The sequence below is a fragment of the Lactuca virosa genome, chromosome 6 (genome assembly GCF_052849685.1).
Source record: "Lactuca virosa cultivar CGN04683 chromosome 6, Lactuca_virosa_CGN04683_v6, whole genome shotgun sequence".
NCBI lineage: Eukaryota > Viridiplantae > Streptophyta > Magnoliopsida > Asterales > Asteraceae > Lactuca > Lactuca virosa.
This window is the reverse complement of record NC_136431.1, coordinates 83,176,527-83,183,785: the sequence shown is the minus strand read 5'-3', so window position 1 is coordinate 83,183,785 and position 7,259 is coordinate 83,176,527. Positions and strand designations below refer to the sequence as shown.

General features: G+C 35.8%; 1 long non-coding RNA gene across 1 annotated transcript; it reads right to left on the bottom strand.

Annotated features, from left to right (window-relative positions):
- Positions 1-206: 206 nt before the first annotated feature.
- Positions 207-1,901, bottom strand: LOC145119683 (uncharacterized). Its single transcript, XR_013713951.1, has 3 exons — positions 1,821-1,901; positions 828-891; positions 207-263 (listed from the first exon to the last, which is right to left on the bottom strand). It is a non-coding gene; the product is annotated as an uncharacterized LOC145119683 (long non-coding RNA).
- Between the last annotated feature and the right edge of the window lie 5,358 nt (positions 1,902-7,259).

The window sequence follows — 7,259 nt, the reverse complement described above, 5'->3', positions numbered from 1 at the left end:
TCATCTTACATGCACTCAAACTAATAAACCTAAATGTCACACCCCGATCTTTGTCGGAATCGATCGAGGCGTGATATATTGTTCAAAGTCTCATGACAACTATGTTATAATATGATTAGATTCAATTAAGTACTAAGTATGCAAACAAGATCCACAACATACAAATACAAATCCAAATATGAACAACATTTATTACATCAAATTAAATAGTCTTGTGGATTTCTAAGGCACAACCTATTTTTCATCAACTTCATTCTTCAAATCTGCATCATGGGTAAAAACAGGTCAACTACGAGAGTTGGTGAGTAATCTAATTTTAGTAGAGAAAATTGTGAAGTTGAAACCTTTATAATTGGAAATTTGTTTTCTTTTGAAGTCGGCAAACAATTGTATTTGAGATAACGGTTTATAAATCAAAAATTGATTAACAAATGATAACAACAACAATAAGTCCTCACCCTATATATACATATGTATATATATAAATATATATAGGATGGAGCATCTAATCATCATACACACTCAACCACGTACGATCAATCACCTTAGCGTCCCAAGGCGGGGTGGTCAACCCAATAGCGCTATTATTGTCCATAACGTACCTCAAGAATACGGGCATAGTCATGGAGATTAGACTAAAAATGGTAATGCACTACAAGTACATGTAGCGTAAACAAACAATAGTTATACAATTAATGACTCACGTATAAATGTCCCAAAAATGTCTCAATTGTGATAAAACAATAAAATGAAGTTGGAATATATTAGAACCACATGATACACCCCAAAAGTATTGAAAATTATAAAGTATGGGGTAGATTACTCACATTAGTCCCAAAATGAAATGCGTGTGTCGTACGATAGACGATTCAGGTCAAAATGGCGTAGAACCTAATATAATTAATAGTTTTGGTTTAGGAACTGCTAAACGAGAATGGAGTATTAATACAAATAATTAGACACATATTCTTATATTAGATGAATTAACAATAATTCATTTTGATTATAATATTAAGGTATTTATTTGTTAAATGAATTTTAAATTGAATTACTTACTTTGCATAATTAATTTATATTTTCAGTTTAGGCCAGATTTTAATAATTTCTTATTAAAATAATAACTTGCCCAATTATAATTATTTACAGATTTTAACAATTATTTATATGAAATAATCATTAAAATGCATTTTTACATGCTTAAATACTTAGGAAAATAGTTTTAAATAGTAAACAGTATTGAAAAATTATGAAATTATTAGGAAATCATTATTTCATACAATATGAATTACTGTAAAATTTGTATATTTTTCTGAACTGTTTTAGTATTTATTTAATATTTTAATGATTAAACAACACAAAATTCGGGAAAAATAGTAAATGATTCTCAAAAAATCTGTAAAATTAACCATAGTTTTATAACATGATGTAGAGCTCAGTGTATAAGTTTCAGATATTTGTGACTATGGGAAGTATTTTTTATATATTTCATTATTAATTAATCAATAAAATCATAAATAATAGTAAAAAGTAATATAAATGCATGAAACTTCATATATCATGTTTAATCAGTATACAGGTCATCCCAGAATTTTCTCAGAATTTATTGAATGCAAAAAGTATTTTATGTGAATTATTGCCCTACTTTATTGCAATAACTATAGTAATTCAATAAAAATAAATTATTTTCTGAAAATTTCCAGAACTTCTTATTTTATTGATGGGATTCTGAGAAAAATCAGGTTTATGCATAAAATGAGTTTTAGATATTTTGGTGGATTTAATTTGGTTCTTGTATGAATATGAAACTTTTAACAACATACCTTGATGAATGCTTCAAGAGGGATGAAGATTTGAGTATAATAGATTGTTCTTGGATGGAATATGAGTATTCTTGGAGGAAATTTCGAGATTGAGAGTGAGAGAAAGAATAGAGAAGGTTTAAGTGGTGAAGAGAATAATGTGTTGGGAGAAAAAGGAAAGGAAAGTGGATGAGAGGTGTGAGTGGGAGACCATGAGAATAATCTTTTTGCTTTTGGTGGTCATCATAATTTCCCACTAACACAAGCATCTTTTACATAATTAATATAAGAGTTTTATAAAATTTAATGTAAAGTTTATAAAAATAGAGTTTTATAAAATTTAATGTAAAGTTTATAAAAATGGAGTTTTATAAAAGATGAGTTATTATTTGATTATAACAATCTACTTTGATTTGAAGTTTAATTATAGCATTCAAGTTTGATTCTTTTAAATTTAATTAGAGCATTATACTTTGATTTGATGTTAATATGGTATCATAATTTAATTTGATTATAGTTATAACGTTGTACTATACTATGTTGCTATTAACGTCAATTTATATCGTAGTGTATGAGTTTCGATCCTATTAGCGTCAAGTAATCTTGAGTAGGGTTTGAATGAGATTGCGAGAGGTTTCGTTTGTGATCTTTTTGAGTGTCCGGCTTCGCAACGCAAGGTCCATAGACCCCGTTAAGCCATGATTTAGTGTCCTACACAATCCCGATGATTGTGCAATAGTGTTTTATCGCTTTGGTTCATTGTTTAGCACTGTTAAGGCTAAGGAAAATCAAACACATGAACTTTCCAAATGATGTTTTCTCATTAAAATAGCGAATTATACAATGATTACATAACGTAAACCCTATCATACAAGGGTTAATGGAGTTGACCGGTTTGACTAGTTGACTTTGTTTGACTTTGACTTGACCGAAATTTGATGGTTGTCACACTAAACATCTAACACAATCATACATGCATAAAATAAATCCAATTCCAATTCCATACAATTATGCCATACATCTAAACGAGACATACAATACATATAATACAACCGATTCGAATTCCAACTTCATACATGTATACAGTACATTCGATTCTAATTCTAGTTTCATAACTTTATGCAATTCCAGTTCCAATTCCAATTTCATACAAATATGTACACATGTAAACACAAAATCAAATGAGACATACAATTATGCAATAAATCTATGTATGCAATTTCATAAATGTATTCAGTACATCTACTCAAATGAGACATACAATTATGCAATTTCATACATGTATATAATACATCCAATTCCAATTCAATACAAATATGTACACACCTAAACAAAAAATCAAGCAAAGCATGCCCAAATTCAGTTTCATGTCAAAACAAATAACACAAAACATAAATCTGTCCATTTTTGCCCAAATATGTACACATCTAAACACAAAATCAAACAATTCATGCCCAATTTCCTTTTCATGCCTAAACAAGTAGCACAAAACAAAATTATGCCCATTTTTGCACAAAACAAAAAAAAAGAAAAATCAGAATCTTACGTCAAAATGACCGGTGTAACTAGCTGTAGAGGCTGGTGGCGGTATACGGATAACGATGGTGAATGCTATGAAGGCTGCAATCGGAAATAATACCCCAAAATTGGAGGTGAAAGCCGCAACCAGTCAAAAAAACCTCTAAACCGAAGTAAATAACCTTGACCAATTACCAAATTAGGAAGAATAGAAGGACCAAGAAGCATACCTACTAGTTGCCGGTGAAGGGGAGTGACCGGAGGAGGTTTTGTCATTGACAGAAAGATAGAAAGAGAGAATTCGGAAGTAAAATGATGCAGTCGCTGGTCTTGATGGGGCTAAACCCTCTACCAACGACAAGTAGTCGGTATAAGGTACCCAAGACTACGACGTTTTGTCTATTGCTGAAATAAAGAAAATAATTAAAAATAGGGAGATCGAGGTACCGTCGAGATAGCCATTTCACTCGGATTTCCAGTGTGGCATGGCGACGACGTGCCGTCGGTATAGCTCGGTAACGCCCGTAGATCCGGGCTAGTCAATTTAGAGACGATAAGCATCAAAAGTGACTTTTTGATAAAATATTATTTAGAATGAATAATCTTAACTAGGTTGTAGTGGCCGTGACAAGGATTCTGGATATATAAAGAATGCCGAATCCGAGTTATAACGAAGAAGTTATGACCTGTCGAAGTTTCGTGACAGAACCGGTACGAAACTGCGTGACGTAAATAGTGAATTTACGATAGAGCGATATTTAGCCTTAGTAATCTAAACGAAGGTCATAGAATACGTTAAACCGAGAGCGTGCATAAAAAGAACGTCTAAATCTGACTTCGTATGAGGAAGTTATGATTTTTCGAAGTTTCGACTTAGCGGTATGCAGCCCAAAGTTCGAATATGAGATCGAGTGATTTCTAGCCAAAACAATCTAAACGAGAATCGAAGATCTCGTCGATGGTAGTCCAACGGTAAAAAGACAGACGAAAACGGACGTCAGATGAAGGAGTTGTGAATTCCTAACTAAGTTTTCCTGTCCCGGCCTACTAAAAATAATATAATAAAAGTTAAAGTCAAAATTAGCCGACGGAGTCTAAACGAGAGTTGTAGATCATAATCTCACCTACGCGTGCATATAAAGAACGTCGAAAACGGAGCTCGTATACGAAATATATGAATTTCTGAAGTTTGGGGCACGAACTTCAACCCCTATGTCAGAGCTCACGACGTGAACAGAGAGTTCACGACGTGAGCAGGTGATGGACGTCTTCCAGGGCAAGTGGCCTGATGACGAACGCCATGACATCTAGCTCACAACGTGAGCATTAGTGGCTCACGACGTGAGCGACCAAATTTCAGCCCTATAAATAGAAATTGAAGGGCAGCCGGCCATGGTTGCTAATTCCCCCCTCTCTCACTCCGGATACCCTTTCTAGCTGTCTTGAAGCACCCCCGAAGCCCAGAAGATCCCGAGAAGAAAAGCGTTTCCGAGACAAAGCTCTGCCCGCAAGAAGCCCAGTTTTTGGAAGTGTAACATCCTGTTTCAGATTGTTCGTGATTAGGGTTCATGGGCCATGAGCCGGGCATGAGCAGGTCTCGGGTTGCGGCGAGTTGCTAGAAATGTAGGGCATCCCATTACCTATCCGTAGGTATGAGGATTCTTTTTGGAATCAAAGTTATATAAAAAAGCTATGGAAGTTTGGAGATTTGGCAAGATAAGTCCCTAAAGTTGAGAATTGTGGCAGCGAAGTACGCTGGGCGTACGCTTAGTGTACAAATGCGCGTGTTCCTTAAGCAAGAGCCACCCGGTACGCTGGGCGTACTAGGAACAAAAGGAAAACCCTAATTAAGAGAAGTGTCCCTATATAAGGAATGAGATGGTCTCATTTCTGGCCACCATCCTCAGTCCATAAACCCTCTCAAACCCTAATCTTCGTTAATGAGCTGGTGTGTGGCCATTGTGAGCTTATAAGTGTTCATGTGGGATCTTTGGAGTGAAGAAGGTGCATGGAAGAGAATAGAGTTGGAGTCCAGACTTTGGATCTGAGCTTTTCTGTGGTTGAAACATCATTTGAAGGTATAAAGCTCAAAGCTTTCTCATCCTTTTTGTTTGTGCAAGTTATGGTCCATTTTAGGGTTTTTGGTCCCAAACCTTGAGGCTTTATGAGTTGTTGCACTCCAGAGCTTTATACCTGTCCTTTTAAGTGTATTTAGTGGAGAGGATCCATAAAATGAGGTCTTGATCGTGAGAATCAGCCCATGCATGGGATATGAGCATTTTGGAGCTAAGAAAGTAAGAGTTTTATGTGTTGTGACTTTATCAGCCATGCAAAGGCGTAAAGTCACTAAATTTATGGAGTAAGAGCCTTTAGGAAGTCCAGATCTGAGAGATGAGTTAAGGTCTTAACGGGTTAAGACCAGGAAAAAGGATTAAGTATAACTAGGCGTACGCGCAGCGTAATTCCAGTACGCCCCGCATACTAGGTTGAGGTCCCCGATCAGTTTTATGCGCGCTTATGTATGCTGAGCGTACTAAAGGGGGTACGCTCCGCGTAACCCCACTGTGGGCTTTCGGGTTAAGGGTCGTGTTGGGCCTTAAGTGATGGGCCTGAGTTTTTGGGTTTGATGTAATAGAGCCTTGGACCAGGAAGTTATATGTTTATGTTTTGGGCCCTCGGGTTGGGCTTGTCATTTAGTTTGAGAAATTGGCTTCGTGAGGACCCATTTATTATTGGCCCAATGGGTTAAGGACGTTGAAGGAACGGTTATTGATCAACCTCTAGACTCAATGAGTGAGAATTTGGACTAAGTTCTAATTGAGATGATTGTTGGATTGGCACAGAGTAGTGGCCGGTGCGCAGCAGCAGCATTTTTAGGCGTTGTTCATCATCCGAGTAGGGATGAAAGTGGGTCCAAACCCGGACCGATTGACCCGGACCCGGAAAACCCGGAAACCGGAATTGAAGGATTTGAAGACTCGGAAACCGGACCGGTATAGAGGAACCGGTTCCGGGTATCGGGCCGGGTAAAGTGGGTATGGAACCGGTTGGAACCGAAAATAAATAATTGGAACCGGCTAAGGGGTTTAGACCCGGATGGACTCGGAAACCCAGAAAAATGAAAATTTTCCTTATAAAATTATTGTTATACAAATAATAAGATTGATTCGTCAAGGTTTAAAATCAAAAATTGCTCCAAGACAACAAGCAATGGGAAATTGGTCCCAAGATATCAACAAAATCAAACCCCATCCGTTAAACGAAACTCCTTCAACAAATCCCAAAAAAGAAAAAAAACAATTAGATTGTGAAGTATAAGACTAATATACATATAGCAATTTAAAATTTTCATCCACATAAAGGAGTACCTGCGATGGTCCTTCTTTGCGTATTTCGTAATTAATAAAACTGCTAATTTTTTAATAAAAAACCATTAATTAAATTAGTTTGTCTCCACTTATGACCGAACAAAATTAATTAACTATAATCCATTTAAATATTTTGTTAATTAATTATAATCCATTTAAATACTTTGTTCACATAAAGTGTAAATTTTTCCCCTGTTTACACACACATCCACAATACAAAACAACATGCACAATACAAAACAAGTCAGCCTTCCAATCATATAATTAAATGATAAATTTAGAAACTCTCAAATCAAACAAATGAGGATAATTTATTTTTTGATAGCCTTTGTCGACGTTAAGCAGAGAAAAGAGTTGAAAAGATTTTAATGAATCAGGCGTATGTGATAACCCTTCAGTTCCAGTTCCTTGGATACTAAACCGGTTCCGGTCCATTAAACCCGGTTCCGGTTTTTTTTTTAAATATCCGGTTCCAAAACCCGGAATACCCGGACCCGTTGGACCCATACCCGAAATACCCAGAACCCGGATAAGACTAATTTTGGAACCCAATACCCAGACCGTTTAAGCATTT